The 23,644-nt window shown below is 40.6% G+C and overlaps 1 protein-coding gene and 1 pseudogene across 1 annotated transcript in view; one reads left to right on the forward strand and one right to left on the reverse strand.

Moving 5' to 3' along the window:
* PRORP (protein only RNase P catalytic subunit) overlaps positions 1 to 23,644 on the forward strand; it is a 133,583-nt gene that overhangs the window by 98,228 nt on the left and 11,711 nt on the right. The window lies entirely within an intron of this gene.
* On the reverse strand, positions 11,810 to 13,096 carry LOC103666092 (annotated as a pseudogene).

Raw genomic sequence — 23,644 nt, forward strand, 5'->3', positions numbered from 1 at the left:
AGAATGAAAATCAAGTATACACAAGGAATAATGTGTTAACTTATATATACATGCATATATGCTAAAGTCCAGAATATGGTCAGTAGACATTAATTGGTTAATCTTTATGAACTCTGTTTCTATTACTTGGATAATAAAAATAGCTAACACTATGGTAGCATATAACAATTTAGAGATTACTTCTGCAGGTTTCTATTACTTGATTATATGTTCAAGAATTTATTTAGGGTGTTCATATTATAGTGAAAAGCCTCTTTTCTTCTGACTTCCACCTCCTTGTATGGTTATATACATATGCTTTTGATACTTTTGATAGAAAAAAGCAATTGAGTGAACTTTTCTTGACATACGTAGCCTGTAAACTAAGAAGAAAATCTCCCATCTATGCTAACATGGTCTTACCACCCTCCTTTATTATATAACTTTTGCTTGACCCTTAATAAGTCCATGCGAGAGCAAAATAAAACTTGGCGAGACAGTTCAAAACTGGTTTTGTCCTCCCTTCTTTCTCCTCCTTTGTAACCGGTAGGAATTACATTCCAAGGTTCTGGATTTTTTACTTGGTTAGTTTCTTCCAGTTGTAAGGAATCCTGCTCTAACATATACTTCCCCTCTGCTCTCAAACTTCCGTTTTCCCTTTTTCGTTCGGTCATTAGTGCATTCACTGATGCAGCACATTTTAATTGATCATCAGAAGCACCAGGCCCTGTTCTTTGTGCCAAGGATACTGTGAATGAATCCGAAAAAATTCCCTGCCCTCTTAGAGCTGAAATTGTTTTAATACTACCTGCCATCAGGGCTGCTGCCGTGCGTAACTCCACAAGTGCCTCTCGCATTTTAGTCTGCGAATGTTGCCCTAGAGTTGTGCAGTGCACAGCCAGCTCAACTCCACATGGTGGTCTTGTCTACTAAGCTTAATTCGGATGTTTGTCAAAATTAATTTCCTATAATAAAGTCCGTTGCCATGTTCCATCGTTGCAGGGAGCAACCCTTTCCTTTAAGGAAAGCATGCAGTCATCTCCAGGGGCGGAAGATTTTGTGGAGAAACCAACCTTTGTCTTTCTCAGACTACCTGTGTTAAGTTGCTCTAAAATTCACTGACAGCTTCTTTCTTTACCTTCAGTAGTAATTGGAGGATTTTTTTTTTCTTTGCCTTTAAGGAATTCTCTGTTTTCTTTCTTTCTTCCTTTTCTTCCTCTTCTTCCCTCCTTCCTTCTCTCCTTCCCTTCTTTCCTTCCTCCTTTTCTTTCCTTTCCCTTTTCTTTCCTTTTCTTTTTTCTCTTTTCTTTTCTTTCTTTCCTTCCTTCCTTCTTTCCTTTCCTTTCCTTTTCTTTCTTTCCTTCCTTCCTTCTTTCTTTTCCTTTCCTTTTCTTTCTTTTCCTTCTTTCTTTCCTTCCTTCCTTCCTTCCTTCCTTCCTTCCTTCCTTCCTTCCTTCCTTCCGTCTTTCTATACAGCAAAACATGGGAAGTTTTTCCTAGTTTTCTTTTCCCTTTCAGTCATCACAGCATCATTTTTTTCTTTTTCTTTTCTTTTTTTTTTTTTTTCCTATGCAGTGATTCTTCCACCTTGATTTGTGGTCAGTAAATGTGTAGTTGGTAAGAAGTCTGTGCCCTGTATTTTGAAGGCAGATTGCATTTCTTGTATTTATTTGGAAGAGAGATTTGGGGGAAAAAAAATAGCATTGAATTCCATTGTACCATTATCTTGCCTTGTGACTCTGCACAGTTCTAAATTCTTTAAAGCTTGGTTTTCCTTGTAATCAACATATGAAGCTGAAAATACTTATTGATAATTTCACACACATGCCCCCCCCACCTGAAATAACTTTGAATTTATCTTTTTTTTTTTTTAAGATTTTATTTGAGGGAGAGAGCACGAGCGAGAAAGCACAAGCAGGGGGAGCAGCAGCAGGAGAGGGAGAAGCAGATTTCCCACTGTGCGGGGAGCCTGATGCAAAGCTCAGTCTTAGGACCCTGAGATCATGACCTGAGCTGAAGGCAGCCGCTCACCTAACCGAGCCACTCAGGCGCCCCATGAAATAACTTTTAATTTATCTAAGAAAGCTATCTTGTCAGGACTCATTATTAGAATGAAATGTGAATTTGAAGAGAGTAATTCTTTGTGCATGTAGGGTTGGAAAAATTGAGAAGTATGTTTGTTTGCACATCTATTATAGTTAGAATCAGATGGAAAGGTTAAGAGATTATGCAATTAAGGAATGTTTTCTACCCATAAATTCCCTAGCTGTGTGCTTCTCATTCATTAACAGGCCCAAGGATGCTTGAATTCAAATCTGCTTTGGAAACTAATTTTCCTAAATATTTTGTTTCCTAGATCTTTGCTGAAATGATCAACAGTGTCAGGCATCAGCTCCATCAGAACTTCCTCCATGAGGTGGCTCATTTGTCCTGTGATCTTTTCCCCGTCCAGCCTCCTACAGCTCCCAACTCTGTTGCAAATTGCATCCTTTAAAGACCAATGGGGGATCTCTATCTCAAATAATTTGGGGCCATATGCTAATCACATATAAGACGTGAGGGCTCCCCTGGCCTCACTTCCCTCTTGGCACTTTACTTGCTTCATCCTTTTTAGACTTCAGAAAAGGTTAACTCTCTCAGAGCCTTTTCCTCTTTCAATTCTTGTTCCCTGTTTTTAATATTTCATAACTGAATGCCTTAACCTGGGGCAACGAACCATCATCTTCACTGCTTGATTCAACTGACACTCTTCAGTGTTACCAGTGACTTCTGTGGGGAAATGGGAGCTGCTGTTTGTTGCGTGTGTTTTGTGGAGCAAGCAGAAGGTGCCCGTGTGAGGCACTTTATAGGCAGCGTCTCATTTAATTTTCACAACAGTTCTACAGGTAGTAGTATTTCTTTCTTAAGGATGAGGAGACTCCAGCTCAGAAAGGGTTAAGTAACTTGTCTCATAGCTAGGAGGTGGTAAAGTCACAGGATTAGACACGCTTCCTTCCAAAATCCATGTTCTTTCTTCTGTAACAGATCTATTTATCCCCTCTTTCTTGAAATACTACTCTGGGCTCTTTGTGTCATGCTTTTTTGATTCTTTGGATCTCCATTTTTTTTTTTAAGATTTATTTATTTATTTGAGAGAGAGAACACGAGCAGAGGGAGGGGCAGAGGGAGTGGAAGAAAGAATCCTCAAGCATACTCTCCGCTGAGCATGGAGCCTGATGAGGGGCTCGATCCCAGGATCTTGAGATCATGACCTGAGCAGAAATCAGGAGTCAGATGCTTAACTGACTGAGCCACCCGGGCGCCCCTGGATCTCCGTTGCTTTAATCAGTAACTCGTAGACAGCTAGCTTGCTCTAGCTTCCTTCTTCCTCATCTAAACTTCTCAGAATACTGTACAATTTCTTTCTTTCTACCCATTTACTCCCTAACCCCAAAGGGATGGCTTAGCCCCCATCACTGCATTGAAACTGATCCCACTAAGGCCATCAGTCATTTCCTAATTGTTGATTCTAGTGAACATATTTTAGTCCTTGTATTAGTCTGTTTGATTTGCTAACAAAAACACCATAAACTGGGTAACTTATAAATAGCAAACATTTATTTCTCACAGTTCTGGATGCTGGGAAGTCAAGTTCATGTCATTGAAAATTCAGTGTCTGGAGAGGGCCTGACTGTTCATAGATAACCATCTTTTCACTGTGTCCAAGGGAGATCTCTCTGGCCTCTTTTATAAGGGTACTAATCCCATTCAGGAAGGATCTGCCCTTTAACCTAATCACCTCCCAAAGACCCCATCTCCAAATAACATCACATGAGGGGTTAGATTTCAACATGGAAATTAGCGGGGAGATGTAAACATTTAGACCTTTTCTCTTATATTTGGTACCTTATTTTTTCTCTTCTTGAAACTGTGAATTCTGTGAGTCCATACTCTTCTCCTTCTCCTGTACTCCAACCATTCCTTGTCATCTCTTCTTTTTGAGCTCCTCTTCCCCCTTCAATGTTGATGCTCCCTGAAGCTCTGTCTCAGGCTCCACCGTGGTTGATCTCATCTAGTTTGTGTGCTGTCAAGTTCCAAATCTACATCTCTACTCTAGACAAGTACTTTGAACTACATATGTCCAAAACTGAACCTCTACTCCTACAGATGATAACCACCGTTCTTCTGCCAACCAACCTAGAAACCTGGTGGTGATCTGTGATTTCTCCCTCTCCGTAACCCTCAAATCCAGTCATTCACCAAGTCTTGCCAATTTTACTTTCTCATTATTTCTCAAATCGGTTCTCTTCCTTCCCTCTATTCCGTAGCCTTCTCATCAGATCCTTATTAGCATCTGCTTACATATCTACCATATCCTCCTAACCGGTTTCTCACCTCCAGTTTTGCTTCTTTCAAATTCATCCTATTCTACAGACAGAAATGACCATGTAACTCTCAAACTTAATTTACAGTTTAACTGTAGATTTACGTTAATGTTTGACCAGGGAGATATCTGAGTATGTCAAAAGATTTATTTGGGGAACAGATATGAACTGTGTTAAGTTGTTCCCCTTTCCAATGTAGCCTTTCTATCTTCTTGAAATTTAGATATAATACCTGCTTATTAAGTGGAACAAACAAAACTCTATACAATGCACATAACCGTTTTATTCTTATTAATGTCTTATTTTTCTGTCTGTTTTATATGAAGGGACAGAAACTAAGACATACCCACTAATGAAGGTAGATACTGTGCTTAAGCAACGCTGTGAAGTAAGCAATTAAAGTTCCATTTTATAAACTGAGGTGCAATGAAATCATTTCCTAGAATAAATAGATACAAGTAACAGATCCAGAATTCAAATGCCAGTCTGACTCCAAAGTCCGTGATCTCGTGATCTTTCCGCTAATGCTACACTTTTGTGTTGTGTGTGTTTTTCTGTGTTGTCATTTCTAAACCTGCATATCTAGCCCTCCCCTCACCAGGTAGTTCTGGATTTGTTCACACCTCCAGGTTAGGATAGCCTACCAATCCCAGAAATTGGGATGAATCCCAGAAAGTGCAATGCATTGGAAAACAATAAGAAGAAAGCCATGTTGCAGGAAAAGTAACCTGGCAATAGTCCATGAGAAACCTGGTTGCAAGACCTACCAGGAGACCTAATGGCATCTTGAACTAAAGTGACAGTAGAACTAAGAAAGAAGAATGGATGTGTTTAAATCAAGGAGTTAAAGTAAAGGATCTTTGAAAATATATGTCCACTCTATTTTCCTGAAAACTTAATTCTCTTAACATCTTAATCTTTTAGGGTCTGTCAAAGCAATGTGTCAGTGTACGACATTTTTGTGCTTTCATAGCCTAACAATAACAATATGTAGTCTCTTAAAGCTTCCTGAGTCCTGACTTTATCCTCACATGTTTTTTTGGAGTAAGTAGTTGTATTTTTGTCATTTTACATGTGAGGAAAGTGGCTCAAGCTGAGTGACTTGCCCAGAGGTTAATGGCTCTCTAGTACCACACTGAGTCCACAGCCTGTGCTCTTTTCAGACACGTTCCGCTTCCCTGAAAACAAACAATGCTTTTTCAAAGCACATGATCACATTCTCAACATTTGAATGCCAGCTTGGCAGCGTATTTGAGTTGGTTAGATCAGACAGTGAGTGGATGAAGAACAAGAACAGACGGTCTGATTCATGCTATGGACCGAACTGTGTACCCCTGCCAAACTCACATGCGAAGCCCTAACCACCAATGTTTAGGTTTAGATGAAGTCATGGGCGGGGGGGGCTCCTCATGGTGAGATGAGTGTGCTTGTGAGAAGAGGAAGAGACAGAGTTCTCTCTCTGCCATGCCAAGGGCACAGTGAAAAGGCGGCTGTCTGCACGCTAGGAAGAAAGCCATTACCAGAACCTGACCACCCCGGCACCCTGATCTCAGACTTCCCGGCCTCCAGAACTGTGAGAAATGAGTTTCTGTTGTTTAAGCCCCCCAGTCTATGATCTTCTGTTATGGCAGCCCAAGCTGACTAAGACAGTTGATAAAATGACTTTCTTGTGATAACTCCCAGCTGCAGGATTTTCTAGAATTAGATGCCTGCCCAGTCTACATCTTACAAGCAGGATTCTTGTTCCTTTCGGCAGGTGACAGGTACTAGGCGAGGTATTTATTCTGCATTTCATAGATTGCCTAATAGCAGTAAGTAAATGAAGCCAAACTATTGCCATGTCAACTCAGTGGCATGTCACATTGAAACAGGTTTCCCTTTCATTGTCCTGCCTTGTCTAATTGTGGAAAACCAAGGGCCCTCTGCTCTGTTCTCTATTGAAAAGATCAGAAAAGTTTTTGAAACAGAGTGCTTGATAGGAACGTTGTACAGACTGGCATAGAGTTGGTGGTTTATAAATCATTTCACTGTCACCAGTGTTACCACTCAGACTATTTCCTAGCATTCTGTACACACATGTTCTAATTTTGTCATCCTTTAAAAATACTGTGTCTACTACTTGCTGGATAGTGGTCAACTTTTAAGCCATTCTTTTCTTTGTTTTATAACCTACCCAGGTGAGTTTTCTCAGTTTATCTGTTTCTGTTTTGGAAAATCATGCCTTTGAAAACAGATTGTTTGTTTGCTTATTCCCATTCATAGATACCTTTGGGGGTGTGTGTGTGTGATCATAGTCATTTCTAAGGTAACCAATTGTGTTTTGAGACAGCAAATAATCTCAAGGACAGCTGTGATGCCACCTACATTGCGAAGTATCCTTTTTCTGATGCTGTATTCCGAGGCATATGCAGCTATTAGAGGGAAAAACAAAATTTAGTTCAAGTAATCATCTTTAAATTAGCATATAGAATCAGACTGGATCCCCTCTTTTTGAGTTTTAGCATATCAGAAGGTCTTACTACTTTTCTGACTATTAGATTATTCTTAAAAATTAATATCTTCACCTACAGTATGAACATAATTTTGATGAAATTTTAAAGTCCCACTTCTAGGCTAGGTGTATGTATTTACAAAGTAGGGTATAGTACCTTGGAAAGTATATTTTTTACATTAGATTTTTAAAACTGTGAACATTTAAAAGAATCTCTTGCTATCTTCGAAAATATTGAAAATGATGGCTGCACTGTTTTTTTATGGCTGCACTATTATGCAAGAAATTATTAATTTGGAGATGGAATGTACAGCCTCACATACTTGGGGTTTTTTATTTTTATCTTTTTGGTTTGTTTTTTGGCACATGTCAGTGTGAAGGTATTTCATATTGAATGAAAACAAAGGAAGTCTTTGACCTCCCATGCCTCATCCTTCCTTTTGTCAAATACCCCTCAGAGGAATCTTTAGAAAAGATTTGGCATCAGAGAGGTCCGGATCAGAATTCTGGCTCTGTTTGTACTAGCGAGCTCCCCTTGGGCACGTAACTTCATTGCTGAGTTAACACCCTAAAACCAAATGTTCTGTCTCGCCCCCCCCTCTCATTAGTCTTCTTTCTGTATCCTCTATTTGGTTTGCTGATACCACTCTCCAGCCAGTTACCCAAGCCAGCAATTCCAGGTTTTTCTACCTTTTCGTTCTCCACTAAGTTAACAGATCCTGCCAATATCTCCTCCTAAATTAATCCCTCCAGTCCTGCACTAAGATGGTAGCCACCAGCCAGTGGGGCTGTTGAGCACCTGCATGGTGGCTCACCGAATTGAGAAGTGCTAGGAGTGTGAAATACACACCCGATTTTGAAGACTTCGTATAAAAAAGGGTTAGAAACTATTTTGTTAATGATGTTTATATTAATTTCATATTGAAATAATATTTTTGATATAGCGGGTTAAGGAAAAAACATTATTAATATTTATTTTATGTGTTTCTTTTTGTTTTTAATGTTGCTACCAAACTTTGATTTGTGGCTCAGGTTCCATTTCACCTGGGCAGTACTGCTATCGTCTGCCTTGTCCTATCTTAGACTCTCTTCATCTCTCACTGCTGCCGAAGTCTGGTAACTGCTCTCCCTACCTTCTGAAGCTCAGGGAGAATGCTCTTTCTGAAATGGACTTCTGAAAGTGTCATTGCTCTGTATGACAGTCCTTCAGAGGCTTGTCATCGCATAAACCCAAGGTACTGTGCAGTGCACAGTCTTAATTATTTGACCTCTGCATACGTCTTGGCCGCTCACCCTCTCAGCACCTCCTTCCGCCTGCCCTGCACTGTACACCCCACCAGTCCTAAAAATTCCTGTCTTGCCCTAAACATACCATGCTGTTTCATGCATCTGTGCCTTTGCATTTCCGATTCTTTCATCTAGAATGCTCTCCCCCACCCCTCCCTCATCTTTCTGGGGAGTTGCTTTTTAACTTTCAGAACTTTCCAGAGGCCCCTCTTTTCTCCCTCCCTTATAGAGAGTCTACCAACACCTCGTATTTATTCCCACTGAGCTCTGAGCTCCTTGAGGGTAGGGCCCATGTCTTACTCACCCTCTTGTCCATCTGTGCTTAAGACAGTACCTGGAGGAGAACAGTTACACTCATTTGGTAAGTTTCTATATTAGTTATATTGCATTAAAATCATATATATTACAGTGATTTATTTACATGTCTGTCTCCCTGCTATGGAATGAACTCTTGGGAGAAAAGAAGTGAATCTTACTGATATATAAAGTTCTAAATATCCCAGCATTTAAGTAGTACCCTCCACAAATATGGACACCGTATTTGTTGAATTGAATTAAATAAACTCAGGCAGAACCGACTCTGAAATCTGCTGACTTTCAGATTGACCATTAGGCTCAATCATTCAGAGGGTTACTGACTTGGAAGAATTCTAGGAATCCTTTTCTATCTTTAATTTTTGGGATTACTTTGTGTGCTATTGTTGCTGTTTTTCCCTCTTAGTTTTATTGAGATATAATTGACATACAACATTGTGTAAGTTTGAGGTGTGCAGCATAATGATTGATATGTATATATTTGACATGTACATAGTGAAATGATTACCATAACATATGTATCACCTCACATAGATATATTTTTTTCTTGTGATGAGAACTTTTAAGATCTACTTTCCTAGCAACTTTCAAAGATATAATACGGTATTGTTAACTGTGGTCGCCATGCTGTACGTTACATCCCCAGAGCTTATTGACCTGATAGCTGCAAGTTTATACCTTTTGACAAACTTCACCCATGTCCCGCACCTTCTTGTTGCTGTTTTTTTTTTTTTTTAAGATTTTATTTATTTATTCGACAGAGATACAGACAGCCAGCGAGAGAGGGAACACAACAAGCAGGGGGAGTGGGAGAGAAAGAAGCAGGCTTATAGCGGAAGAGCCTGATGTGGGGCTCGATCCCATAACGCCGGGATCACGCCCTGAGCCGAAGGCAGACGCTTAACCACTGTGCCCCAGGCGCCCCTTGTTGCTGTTTTTTAACCTTTAAATGTTTTTCATCTTTTATAAAGGTAGTATACATCACTGGGGAAAAAGTCAAATAATATCAAATGATAGAAATTGAAAGTTCTTCAGTCCTGCTCCCCAGAGGAAACCACTGATAAGAGTTAAGTGTGTGTCTTTCAGGACTGTTTTCACACATACACACTTAATTATTTTTCACAAAAAATGCCATCATTAAATATTTTGCTCTAAAATTTGCATTTTTAAAAAATACATGTATTTCCAAGTACAAAGTTTTGTAAGTGTCTTTGAATGTCAGATTAGAGTCATGTTCCATGTTATGGCTCTGTTCCCGGGCCGGGCAGAGTGCTCTTCTTAGCTGACTTACTTTACAATCAGTGGTCACTCCTTACACTACTTGCAGAGGAGAAAGCTCCTATACCCAGGGGTTGGAGTAGATGACCCTGCTGCAAGTAGAAAATATCTTTGGAGTCTTATTTGTTTTATCTTAAAAGTTAGTGTAGGAGCGCCTAGGTGGGTCAGTCTGTTAAGCGTCCTCCTTCGGCTCAGGTCATAATTCCCAGGGTCCTGGGATCAAGTCCCACATCGGGCTCCCTGCTCAGTGGAGAGCCTGCTTCTCTGCCTCTCCCCCAGTTTGTGTATGTACTCTCTCTCTATCTCAAATAAATAAAATAAAATCTTTAAAAAAAAAAAAAGTACCTAGGGATTTCCCACAACTCACTCAGGAAGGAGGGAACAGTAGATGCTACTGGAAAAATTATAATCACAGTTAGCTATAGAGTAAGGGGCAGGATTAGAAAGGGAACATTTTGAAAAGAAAGGAGTTAGAATCAAGAGGTATTTAGTATGAGGGTTACTGATTCAGAGAATGGGTTTAGGGTTAGAATTAACGTCGGTTTGAAATCTGGCTCTGCTGTTTACTGGCCCGTGACTGTGAGCCGTTTCCTTAACCTTACTGAGCTTCTGTTAACTCATTTGTCAAAGGGCATCAGGAGCAGGGTGGTAATAACGGTACCAAAATCATAGGACACCTGTGAGGATGAAACGATGATGTCTATAAAGACATTTTAAGTGCTTCTGACCCATCAGAATTGCCCAGTAAATTATAGCTTAAGGGAGAAAGGTAGAAGATTCTTCTTTTTAAAGTTTACATGAATTTTTAATCTATGTACTTGGAAAAGGAGCCTCAGGATAGCTCTTCTACCAAGAACCAACACAGTCCACCCATTTTTCTGCCTTGATAAGAGAATAGTGAGCACACTCGTCTCATTTTATATCTAATTCCTCCTCTCACATCTCTCCCTCAAATCACATCCCCACTATTGCTTCCTGTCATTTCCAGTTTCTGTGCCCCCATTTCTGCTAAGAAAAGCAGAAGTGAGGGAAATGTGAGGGTTTGGGGATTTCTAAAAACTGTTCCTAAGTTCTCGTTGTTACGTTATATTAAACTATAGTTATGCGAATATAATATTTGCTGGATCTCTTCTCTGGGAAACACAAAGGAATTTCCCCATTAGTGTTACATTTTAACTTTTTAGAGGACAGGAATTATTGTATTGGGCATACACAATATGAGAGTTATGCAGTTAGGAGAGTCCATTTCATTACATCAAAGAAATTTTCTGTTGTTTTATTTTTTCACTCTGCATTTTGCAAATGGGGACACTTTGGCTCTTGACTTGCCTCAAGGGCACAGGTACATTGCTGAGCCCGAACTGTTAGTTGTTTTGTTTTGTTAAGATTGTATGTATGTAGTATGTATGCGTGCATGTATGTATTTGTCTGAGAGAGTGAGAGAGTATGCATACATGTGATCAGGGAGGGGCGGAGGGGAAGGGAGAAAGAATCTGAAGCAGATTCCACACTGAGCCAGAGCCCGACGTGGGGCTTGATCCCAGGGCCACAATGACCAGAGCTGAAACCAAGAGTCGGACACTTAACAGACTGAGTCACCCAGGCGTCCCCTGAACTGTTAGTTTTAAACATGTGAGGTTGCTCTTTTACACCTCAAAAATGGTAGAATACTGGGACCTTCATATGATTCACATTACAAAGCCTCTGTGTGTGTGTGTGTGTGTGTGTGTGTATGTAACATATCATAGAGAACACTTTAAATGTAAATGTATAGTGTACTGAGTAATAATAAAACGAACTCTCCTGTACCTACCAGTCAGGTTAAGAAGCTCTCTATGTGCCCTAACTTAGTTTTCTTCCTCCTGCTAACCTCTTCTTCCCCCATGCCCAGAGACTGAATGTGGTGTAAATAATTTCCTTGTTTTTCTTTGTTTAGGTTTGAAAAACTGAGTAGCAAGCTCGACCCGAGGTGTGTGAGGACAGAGCAGTATTGTCGAAATTAGGTGACAGCTCCTCAGAGAAGGTGAACAGAATCTTTGCTTCATGGCTTCTCTGAGAGCTTCTAAGAGCCCCTTCGGGGGAAGTAAGGGTTCAAGGTTATGCACGGGTCTTAGGAAACAGAGGTTTTTACCACAGTGAAGACATCTGGCAGAGTTGTAGTTGGAATCAGTTGTACAACATTTGACAGAAATATGGTCAAACACTACAGGCTGCTGTTTACTGCCTCTGAACTCATGTGGCTTTCCTCCAGCTTTTAGGAGTAGATCAAAGTAAAAATTTTTTGCCTTTTCAGTAGAATGCAAGTCTTCAGTGATCGAGGCAGCAGGTCATGGAGTGGGAGTGTAGTAACTCCAGACTGTGGTTAAGACAGCCAACTCACGCAGGCATTCTGTTCTCCAATGAAAATGATGATGTGATGGCAGTGGGGATCGTGGTGATGACTGTCCCCAGTGTGGCCATCTCTCGAGTCACTTTCCAATCTGGATTGATTGCCCTCTGAGTCTAATACACAGCCATTATCCTGGAATCTCTCTTCACCATCTTCCTGCACTTCCCATTGCCTCTCTCCTATTTTCTGCCTTCCTCTTTCTCAGGTTAGTGTCTAGTGGAAAAGATTATCCAGGAGCTTCATTAGGAAAGGTGTGCGGGAGGTAAAATTTTGGAATGCGTCCATGTCTGAAAGTGTCTTTATATTATTCTTATATATGAAAGAGTGGCTGAAAATAGATCTCTAGGTTAGAAATAATATTCTTGCAGAATTTTGACAGCAGTGCTTCGTTTCCAGTGTTGGAAATCTGAAAACATTTTTCTTTACTTTTATTTGCATTTATTTTATGCAGAATTTACTCCTGGGCCATAATTTTTTGTTTCTTCTGGGATATCTTTGTCTTCTGTGCAGCCTTCTCTTCTAGCTTAGGGACGGTCTGCTCTTTTTCAGTAAGGAGCATCTCGATGTGGCAGCAAGAGCTCATGTGTGGGTTAATCCGACCATGAGCTCTGTAAGTTCAATGCCACATCTTGGGGGATTTGTTCACCTGGATGTGCTCAATGACCAGAGAATCTACATCTAAACCCCTAAGTTCAGCATTACCCTCTGTATTTTTAAGCATGTGCAGTAAAAATTCAGCACTCTTTTTGGGCTATCGACCCTACATCCAGCCCCACTGTTGGCCTGGGCACACCTACCAACCCCACCATTGTCGTGACGGAATGGCACACATTGCTTCTGCAAAGTGACATCCTTCAGATACTTGGTGGCTTTTCGGATATGCTTACCCTTGATGGCCTGCGCAGTTTCACATGTGTTCTTAAAGTGAACATGAAGAGTTGAACCTCTTGATTTGCATGATTTTGTAGGGCTTTCTGGGTCAAGTAACCATTTTCAGAGATCACCTCAGGCTGCTTATGGGAAAAGCAGAAATCTGAAGACGTTCTGACACCTGATTTTTTTCCTATATGATCTGCTTTTCTCTTTCCGGAAGCTTTTGGAATTGTCTTTTTGTCTCCAGTGTTCTAAGCTTTATGGTAGTGTGACTTGATATGGTCTGTTTACCATTCATTGAGTTGGGTATGCAATGGACTATTTCATTCTTTTTTAAAAAAAATAAGATTTTACTTATTTATTTGAGAGAAAGAGAAGAGAGTAAGAGAGAGAGCGTGTGCATCCACAAGCAGGGGGGAGGAGCAGAAGAGAGGGAGACGCTGGCTCCCCACTGAGCAGGGAGCCTGATGATGTGGTGCTCAATCCCAGAACCCTGGGATTATGACCCAAGCCGAAGGCAGACGTTTAACCGACTGAGCCACCCAGGATTCCCATGGACTATTTCATTCTAAAAACCCACTATCTTTCTGTTTTAGGAAATGTTCTTTGATTATGTCATTGATGACTCCTCTTTTCCCTGTTTGTTCCCTCCCTCTCTTCCTCCCTCCCTTCCTTCCTCTCTCTCTCTCTCTCTCTCTCATTCAGATTTAGATCTCCCAGGCTGGTCCTCTAAATTTATTTTTTATCTCTTTGCTCCTTTTCTGGGAAGCCTTTTCAGTGTTCTCTTCCTACCCTTCTGTTGATTTTTTTTTTTTTAATTCATGGTAGCAGCCATGTTTTAATTCCTAAGAGCCTTCTTTATTTTCTTCCTTTAAAAAAATAAAAGCATAATGAATGCATGGTCTCATACGATTTTTTTTTAAAGATGTATTTATTTTTAGAGAGAGCGCGTGCACACACACGTGCAGGGGGAGAGGCGGAGGGATCTCAAGCAGACTCCCTGCTTAATGGGGAGCCTCACAAGGGGCTCTATCTCATGACCCTGAGATCAAGAGTCAGAGACTCAACCAACTGAGCCACTCAGGCACCCCATTATCTCATAGGATTTTAATGATAGGTTTTTGTAGGGTTTTTGCCTTCTCCCTTTATAGTCTTTTGTTTGTTTGTTTTCCTTATTTGTTTTAGACTCTTCCATTTCACAGGCTCTCCACCCTGTGATAATTCTTTGCCATCTGCTTATGATTAAACATCATCTAAAGAGCTGATTAGAGAAGTTCTGAGTGTGTAGGTGGGGTTATTGACTGTTGACTTCACATAGGGTGATCTGGGTGGGCCATTTGTTGGGGAATTCCCAATCAGTATCTCTAGGGTTTTTCTCTTTGCCTGGTCAGATTCCCCAAAGGAGAGTTTCCAGTCTCTTGCCTGCAGGGTAAAGGCCTTACTGCTGCCAGTGTTTCTGAGAGTCAAGGAAGGAAACAGGTCTGAGTTTCTCTACATTCTAATTTCAGTATGCATATATTCACGTAAGCCCTATTTTCAGTGTGGTACGCACACTGTCTAGTGTGCTTGGTACTCCAGTCTAGAGATCCTTTGATTTACATCCAGGTAATGAACCTTCAGACTTCCGACCCCCACCCCAGCAGAAGCAATATGGATGTGGGGTGGGAGGGCAAATTTAGGAATCTGATGCTTCTTTAACAGCTTTTACCCAGTTCTCCTGAGGGAGGACGTAGACTTCCATTTAGTATCCCTCCTTTGCTTTCAGTTCTGGAGTATTTTGAGAAATTAAGTTGGTTCTTAGCTTACCCCTCTTCAAATCTGAGTTTTTTGGATCTGCAAGGTTAGGTACCTGTCCGTCTCCTTTCCAGCTCCCAAATTTTATTGCTGTTATCTCCCTTCTTGTTCTCCAAGTTCCTTTGGGTTTGTCATTTTAGAAGGCTCTGTATTATAGTTTTACTGGGATTTCAAATGGGATTAAAATTAGATGCATGTATTCCTTTTGTCTTCTTAACCTGAAAACTTATGTTCTACTCCTTATCAAGTGTTGGCAGAAAGAGTAACACAAAAATCACCCAAGTCTGTGATAATACCAAAAGAATCTCTTTCTTTTCTTTTTTTCTGTTTTGATTCTCTTTCCTTTTGTTTTTTTTGGGGGGGCAGGGTGGATACATTGAGGTTTGGGAGGTCTCAATGTACTAATCCAGACTGTACTGTCTAATAATAGCTAGTACTTATTGAGTACTTTTCCATGTGCTTTGTAGCTGAATGCATCTACATTAATCCTCATAATAACCCAATTTATATCTCCATTCTACCGATGATGAAACAGAGGCCCAAAGAGGAAATGTAATTTTCCCAAGGTCACATAGTTCTGACATAGGGGAACCAGAATTTGAACCCAGGCAGCCTGACATCAAAGCTTGTTGCTCTTAATTACTATACTATCAAATACTAGATATAAATTGGAAAAGTCTCTTTTATGTCTCTATTCAGTTTCCATTTACTATATATAAGCCCTTCCACTACGGAGCTGTATAGATGACTTGAATATTAACTGGAGATATCCAAGGTGTCTTTTTATATTCCTAGGTCTTTTGTCTATTTTAGACTGACAGGATTATTCCAGAAAACAAAACCAACAGCCATAGTGTGCAGTTGTATGTGGCTCTGTACCAAAACAGAGGCTAGGTGGATCAGTGCAACCATGGAAAGGCTACACAAATTTTCAGACCTCCACAGTTCCCTCATCTTATTTTTTCTCTTCTAGTCATTAAATGGTATCTGTGAGCCTGAAAGTATTTACATACTTTACCAGTGTGAGCAGATTACTCCCTGTACATAAACTAGATCTAGAACCCTGGTGGAAATTTTTAATAAATTTTTGAAAGTGGAAATTAAAAGGCATCAGAGTAAGTTAAATTAATCTTCCTGAAATTAGTTTTCAGTCTTCAAAATACTGTCCTTTTCTGCCCCACCGTGACAAAGGAAACACAAATATCTTACAGAGAAACTAAAAAGACCAAAGAGTGCATGTAAATGTTTGGAGAAAAGTCATACTATGAGTCAGGAGTGAAATCTTCTGTCTTCTAGACAGCGCTGACTCTCGGCTAGCTGGGGAAATCCATCTTGGCCAATTTAATCATTCTCTAAAAGGCTGGACAACTGTGTGGGTGCTAATGGCATCGGAGAGACATGGTACGCAGGAAACACATCCCACACTTGACAGGATGTTCCCAAGTCAGGAAGGGCATTTCTCTTCCTCAGTAGAATTGTTTCATTGACTAAAGACAACATGAGATCATTGAAATCTCCCCAAAATACCAAAGACTGACGAAAGCAGGATATAGGACATGGTGAGTCTAATGTAATGTAGTGGGATCATTTATGACATCATAATAAAGTGATAGTATTTGTGTATGTACTTCCTTCCAAGAGATTTAAAGAATTTGATAGAGTCAATGAGTCATCAGAGTTTTAAATCTTCTGTGTTCAGAGTCCATGGTCCCACAGATGGGAGCAGGACTCTGGTTCAGTCCCCGCCTCTCTGCTCTGGAACTCGACCACCAGGCTTCCTGAAGCTTCCACTTCTTGAATACCACCCAGTGAAGCTTCCTTTCCCCTCCTCACCCCGCTGCTGCTCCTTCTCTAAAACATTTCCTTTTTTCATCTTCTTCCAATTCACCCATTTTCATCAAGTGTTACCCTGTATCTTACATGGTATATAGCTCTTGAGCAGTTCCAGCAATGAAATGTCATTAATCTTAAGTAAAGAATGATCTCGCTTTCTCTTTCTCTCTGTGAGCAGCACCAGCTACCATAGGTAGAACTGAGGTTGAGACCACACCAGTAAGTTGTTAGCAAATGAAAACGTGACAAGAAGCCTTGAGCCACAGCTTTGGTGAGTTTCCTGCCCTCTTCCTTGGTGGCATTTTCAGAGGTACACAGAAAAATGTCAAATATAGCAGTCACCTGAGGACTATCTCTAGGGCAGGAATTCTCTCCCCAAAACTTAGTGAGCGTTACAAAGACAAAGAAGAGAATGGAACTGGGTATGAGCTTACCTGCGGATGGTAGGAATACAGAAACAAATAGAAAACTCCATTGTTCTAGTGTAAGTTATGACTTGCCTTGTTTTTTCTGCTGCAAACTTTGTAGAGAGCACAGTGCGTCAGTTTATAAACATTGTGTTTGTAGTCTTCCGAGTCTGGGAGAACGTTGCCTCTATAGAGTTCATTGATCATTGTGCATCTAAAGTGATTTCATGTTCTCTTAGTTTGTGGGGAATAATTGTCACAATTAATTAATGCACGTGAAAGAAAAAGATCTGAAGAGTCTTTGTTTACTTTTCTTGCTTTCCATAAAAAGTGGATGTGTATTTCCTGGCCTTAGTGTCCAAAAAAGCTAGCTAACCGGTATTAGAAATTGGTATCCTTTTATGTTGGAGCTATATGCAGGCTGTTTATGGTTATTTTAAGAAATTTTTTCTGTTTTTTATGGAATTTTAAGTCTCTCCACTTACAAATAATGAGAAAATAATCTCTTTAACATCAACATTCTATTTTTTTTAAGATTTTATTTATTTATTTGAGAGAGAGTGTGTGCACAACTGGGGGGGAGGGGTAGAGGGAGAGGTAGAAGCAGGCTCCCCTGCTGAGCAGGGGGCCCACGTGGGGCTCAATCCCAGGACCCTGAGATCATGACCTGAACCAAAGACAGATGCTTAACTGACCGAGCCACCCAGGCGGCCCTCAACATTCTATTTAAAGTTAAGCTGCTTCCTTGTGCAGCTCAGGTGCTGAACTCTAGCTGTGTGTATGTATAAAGAGGAGACAGGTCAAAGACAAAATCGTTTCCCATCTTCCTCGGTGTGAGCATTTGTATGGTTTTATCTGAGAAAAACGAGGCCTCCGAAAGCTTAGACTGGTCAAGTGCACGGTGCCTTGCTCCTCAAACACCCCACCTGGTCACAGTTTGCACCTATAACAGCTGCTGACCATTTTCATTGAGAACAATTTCTACTTTCATCAAGCTCTCCTTCTATATCAGATCCTTTGAAGAAAACTGTCCACAGCTGAGTGCAGGATCTTTGAACTTCCTTCACACATCGAATACCAGCATCAGAAGGTGCCAGGGAATGACACTGGGTGCCTTATCCACTGGGTACCGGGCTCTGACTAGCTGAATAGAATTGGGGGGGGGAGCTGCCCTTCAGTCGGGCTAAGAAAGTAAATACAGCTGCTCCTCACCATTCCCCCACCACTCCTCCACATTAAAAGGAGAGAGGTTGGGCTAAAGGTGGAGAGGTAGGTTGAGGAAGGAAACATATTTCAGCACTAACATGTGGCCTCCGGGGCTGCCTTATCAAATTGGCCCCTGGTTGTTTCCAAAAGTCATTAGAAGGGGGAGGCATTGCCAGAGAGAGCGTGCCCTGAAAGCCGCATGGTTTTGAGATCCTTTCTCCAATGAGCTTTTCATATAGAAATTGCATGTGGCTGTGATGTTATTTTACAGTTTTGTTGATGATGACTTCATAGATAAATGTTCATAATACTGTTAAGGATAGTGGGGGAGTGGAGTGGGTAGGAGGGTACCTGATTTCACGTTTTAAAAATAAAGCAATCTGAGCAAATAAATAAAATAGGAACTTGGAATTCCTGACTCAGGCCTGGACCCCCAAACCACAGATCCTATATTGATACAAATTTGGAATGGTATCTTCAGTAGTAAGTAGGAGACTGATATCAGATGACCTGAAAGTGCCTTTTGCCCAAACGTGAATGTGGAGCAAGGGGTGATCATTACTCACCCTGGCCTCTCACTCACCCAGGACGCTGAGTGCTGAAAGTCTCCCTACTGTGCCCACTGCTGCTGCCTCTAGGCACTCCTGGCTTCCACCCTGTTCTGGGTTTTTATGCTCACTGGCTTGCTCTGGGCATCTGCAGCCAGCTCCCACTTCCAACCTCCCACCGGCTGTATCTCCTCCGTGCCTCTGCCCTCAAGCCTCCCGCTCTCCCCCCACCACCATCCTTCTGCCAATGACTCACCTCCTGCTGCACACAGAAAATAGACGCTGTCAGGAGGAGCGAGCTCGTATTTCGACATACACCACACACACACACACACACACACACACACACACACACACACACACACACACACACCACAGTCACACCAGTTTATCTCTGCTCAAATCCAAACCCCGGCTAGAGATGTTCTCTCTCACCTGTTCTCTAGATTCTCTGCCTGCTTTCTCAGGAAACTGGTTCCAGCGAGCATCCCCTCTATGCCTGCATCTTTCAGCCTCTACCTTCCCGCTGACTTTTTCTGATCAGAATATAAATATTGTCAAGTCTCTTCCATCTTAAAAACAAATAAAATAAAATGACCCCCTCCCTTCACACTGAAGCTTCTGGAAATTGGAAACTTTGAAGAGGACGCACAATGCAGTTTCTGAAATGAAAAAGCAGAATTGATTGTTATTTTTGGTAAGCAAAATAGAGCCCTGCTTGCAAGACATAGTCTCTCTGGACAAAGCAAACTGTAACCGTATGTAGTTTAGGAAACCAACTGAAATCTCACTCCTGCCCTGTGGTGTCGTCAAAATGCTCCTCCAGGCTGCAGGCTGCACTTTGGTGTCTCTGTGAGCACTGATACTTAGCCTCTCCTTTCTTGAAATGCTCTTAAAAGTCTTTCTGAGAGACTTCCATCTCCTGGTTTTTCTTTCATCTCTCTCACTGTTCCTCGGTTTACATTAAATTATTTTCTCGTCACTCTACCTTTCAAAAAATAGGATTCCTCATGTTTCATCCTCAGCTTTATTCCTTTCTAAGTCTGTATCCTTCCTGTGACACCTCATCTACTCCTTGATGGCTCCAAATCTTTATCTCCGGCCCAGAGCCCTCTGCTAAATAGTAGAGTCCCATAACTAGGCTGCCCACTGGATATCTCCCACCTGGGGATATCGTGAGCTTTTCTTCTCAAAGATCCTGTCTTGCTACCATCATTTGTCCAGTTGTCCCAGTCTTCCTTGGTTTTTCCCTCTCCTCCTTTCCCATGTGTAATCAATGACTAAGCCTGATTAGCTCTGCTCTACTAATGCTCACATGGCTCTCTTCCCTCCATCTTCACTGCCAGGGCCTCAGTTCTCATCTCTTACTTGAATTACCACAAAAGCCCCCTACTAGATCTCCTTGTTCAGCCTTCTTGCAGTTTACAATTTTGATCTCTCTAAATTGGCAGTCATGTCATGCGCCTGTTTTCAATCCTTTGCTTTTCCCCCATTGCCTTCAGGTGGGAAAAGATTCCTTATCAGAGCTCACAATGACCTTTGTGATCTGACCTCTACACTCATTTCCAGCCTTTTTTCTGGCATTCCTCACTGTCATCCCACACTTTTGCGTGAAACGCATCTGACACCTTTGCAGTTCCTGGAATTCAGTGTACTTATAAAGAGCTTCCACCCTCAACATGCTACTCCCTGTCCTTGGAAACTCCCATTCCTTGCCTGAATAATTCATCTGAAATCTCAGCTGTCGCTTCCTCTGTGGAGACTTCCTTGACCACCCTCCCCACCCACAGTGTGATTTAAGTGCCCATCCTTTGTGCTCTCTCTGAGCACTTACTAAATTCTGTTACGGTCATTTGACCGCAAACTCCTGGATGTTAGGGATAACTGTGTCTTTCTACCTGTATCTCCAGTACCCCAATGGTTGATGAAAGAACTGGAGTTGTCACAGTTTTAAGGGCGTGCATGCACGCGCGCGCACACACGTAAGTGCACACCCAAAAAATCCTTGAATCTGACTGAGTCTCTAGATCCAACTACCAATTTATAAGAAGAACAGGCCTGGAGAATATGTTACACAATACCATGCGGATGAAATCAGCAAAATCTAAGTGCAGGAAATTCTGTTAAGACAAACAGCCACATTTCTTTAACTGCAATCAAGCAATTGCAATATATGGAGCTTTTTTAGGTCCTGATTTTTTTTTAAACTGTAAAAAAAAATTATGACTCAGATGAACACTGTATATCTGATATTAAGGAATTCTTGTTAATTTTTTAGATATGATAATGGCATTGCGCTTATTTTTTTAAAGGGTCCTCATGTTTAGACGTACATTCTGACATATTTATAGATGAAATGATATGTCTGGGATTTGTTTCAAAATAATCTGAAAGGGAGAATAATCTGGGTGGGGAGACAGATGAAATTGGATTGGCCAGCAGCTGATAATTATTGAAGCTGGTGACAGGCACTCACTAGTTCATTGTGCTGTTTTACCTACTTTAGTTTATATTTTTAGATTTCAATAATTAAACTTTTATTGTGGTAAAATATACATAGTGCAAAATTTATGTTAACCTTTTTTTTCGTAGTTTTTAGTTTTTATTGAGTTCCAGTTAACATATAGTGTAATATTAGTTTCAGAAGTAGAAGTTAGTGATTCATCACTTACATATAACACACTGTGTTACCATTTTTAAGTATACAGTTCAATGGCATTAAGTACTTCACACTGTCATGCACCCGTCGTTACCATTCATCTCTAGAACTTTCTCACTTTTCCAAACTGAAACTGTACCCGTTAAACAATATCTCATCCCCCTCCCCTTACCCCTTTGAACCATTATATTTTCTGTCTCTATGAATTTGACTACTGTAGGTATCATATAAGTGGAATCATATAATATCTGTTCTTTTGTGTCTGGCCGAATGTCTTAAGATAATGTTAACATGTCTTCCAGGTTTATCCATGTTGTAGCATGTATCAGAATTTTATTCCTTTTCAAGACTGAATGATACTCTGTTGTACACATTTACACATTTTGTTTATCTATCTTTTATTGGGCATTTGGATTGTTTCCAAAACTTTTTCCAGAAGGTATCTCATAATGTAATGTAAGGTATACTGATTGTAGTTATCTTGCTGAAGAACTGGCATAAAACTAATTTCTGTAGACATCAGATCCCAAAGGCTTAAGAGTTTTTGAAGATCTACAGTCCATAGAACCCAGGAAGTGCCAGAGACTGCAGGCGGCGGGGTAAAAAGTTAAGAATAGGGAAAGGAAGTTACGCTTGTTGTTTGGGATTACTCAGAAAAGCTCTTGCCCTCATTGGCCTCTACCACCTCTCAGGCAGCTTTTCTACTTCCTGAGTATCCCTACGCAGTTATTTCTAACACATGTAGCCCTGCCAAATGTATTTTTATTCTAAGCTCAGGAACTACCTTTCAGCGATTTTATACCAAAAATAAGTGTGTCACTTACAAGTAAAAGAAAAAACCTTTTATCTGTTCCTGCAGGAGATAAACCAAGTTAGAATGAAAGCCTAAACCAGAAAATGTTTGCATCAAATATTAGTCTGAAATTTATTCTTACTCTTCTGGTTTTTGGAAAATTATCCTTTAGACATCTTAAGGAGCAGCGGGGAGGTGAGGGGTATGTGAGATCTAATTTCAGGTTAACCTTGAGGTACCCAGAGAAGTTCTGAAATCAATGTGGAATTTTAGATATTCTGTAGAAGGCGCACTACTATTTCGTTTGTTCTATGTTGCACAGATTCTAGACTCCTTAGATAGGCCCAGAACTGTCCCTCCCATCTCGTGGTTTCTCAGGTTAGAACCTTCCAGAGTGGATTGTGGCTTCTATGGTCAGGACTGCCCTGAGCTCAAGAAAATTCTTCTTTATCTTTCTCATCTAAACCTATTTCCTGCTTATAGTCTCAGGAGAGGATTGCCTTTTATATCTTCTATTGACCATCCCGTGCACACTGGATATTTGTCACATACCCCTTGTCCTTAGAAGCCCCAGTTTTGGTTTTAGAGGTTTTATTTTTTGTTTTGATTTGGCTTTTTTGTTTACTTTTTATTTTGAGATAATCAGAGATTCATATGTAGATGTAAGAAATAATGCACAGAGATCCCATGTATCTTTTACCCACTTTCCTCCAGTAGTAGCATCTTTCCAAGCTGTATTATCACAACCAGGATATTGACCTTGATATAGTCAAGATAGAGAAATTTCCATCACCACAAGGATCCCTCCTGTTGCCCTGTGATAGCCATATCTACTTCTCGCCTGACCTCACCTCCTCCTTAGCCCCCAGCTGCCACTAATCTGTTCTCAATTACTAGAATTTTCTCATTTTAGAAATATTATATAAGTGGACTCACATAGTATATAACCTTTGTGTTTGGCCTTTTCGCACCACATAATTCTGTGAAGATCAATCCAGGTTGTTGCAGTATCAATAGTTTGTTCCTTTTTATTGTTTAGTATTCCATGATTTAGATATACCAGTTTCTTTATTCATCTACTGAAGGACATCTGGATTGTTTCTGGATTTTGGCTATTAGGAATAAACATAAGTAATTAAACATGTGTGTAGAAGTTTTTATGTGAACATAAGTCTTCATTTCTCTGGGATAAATGCCCAGAAATACAAACACTTGATCATGTGGTAGTTGCATATTTAGTTTTACAAGAAACTGCCAAATTGTTTTCTAGAGTGTCTGTACCATTTTAAATTCCCACCAGCAATATATAAGTGATTCCGTTTCTCCATATCCTCAGCATTTGGTGTTATTAGTCTTTTTTATTTTAGCCATTCTGATGGGTGTGTGGTGATACCTCATTGGGTTATAATTTGCATTTCCCTGATGGCT

This window comes from Ursus maritimus, unplaced genomic scaffold, assembly GCF_017311325.1.
Source record: "Ursus maritimus isolate PB19 unplaced genomic scaffold, ASM1731132v1 scaffold_36, whole genome shotgun sequence".
In the NCBI taxonomy this organism is placed as follows: Eukaryota; Metazoa; Chordata; class Mammalia; order Carnivora; family Ursidae; genus Ursus; species Ursus maritimus.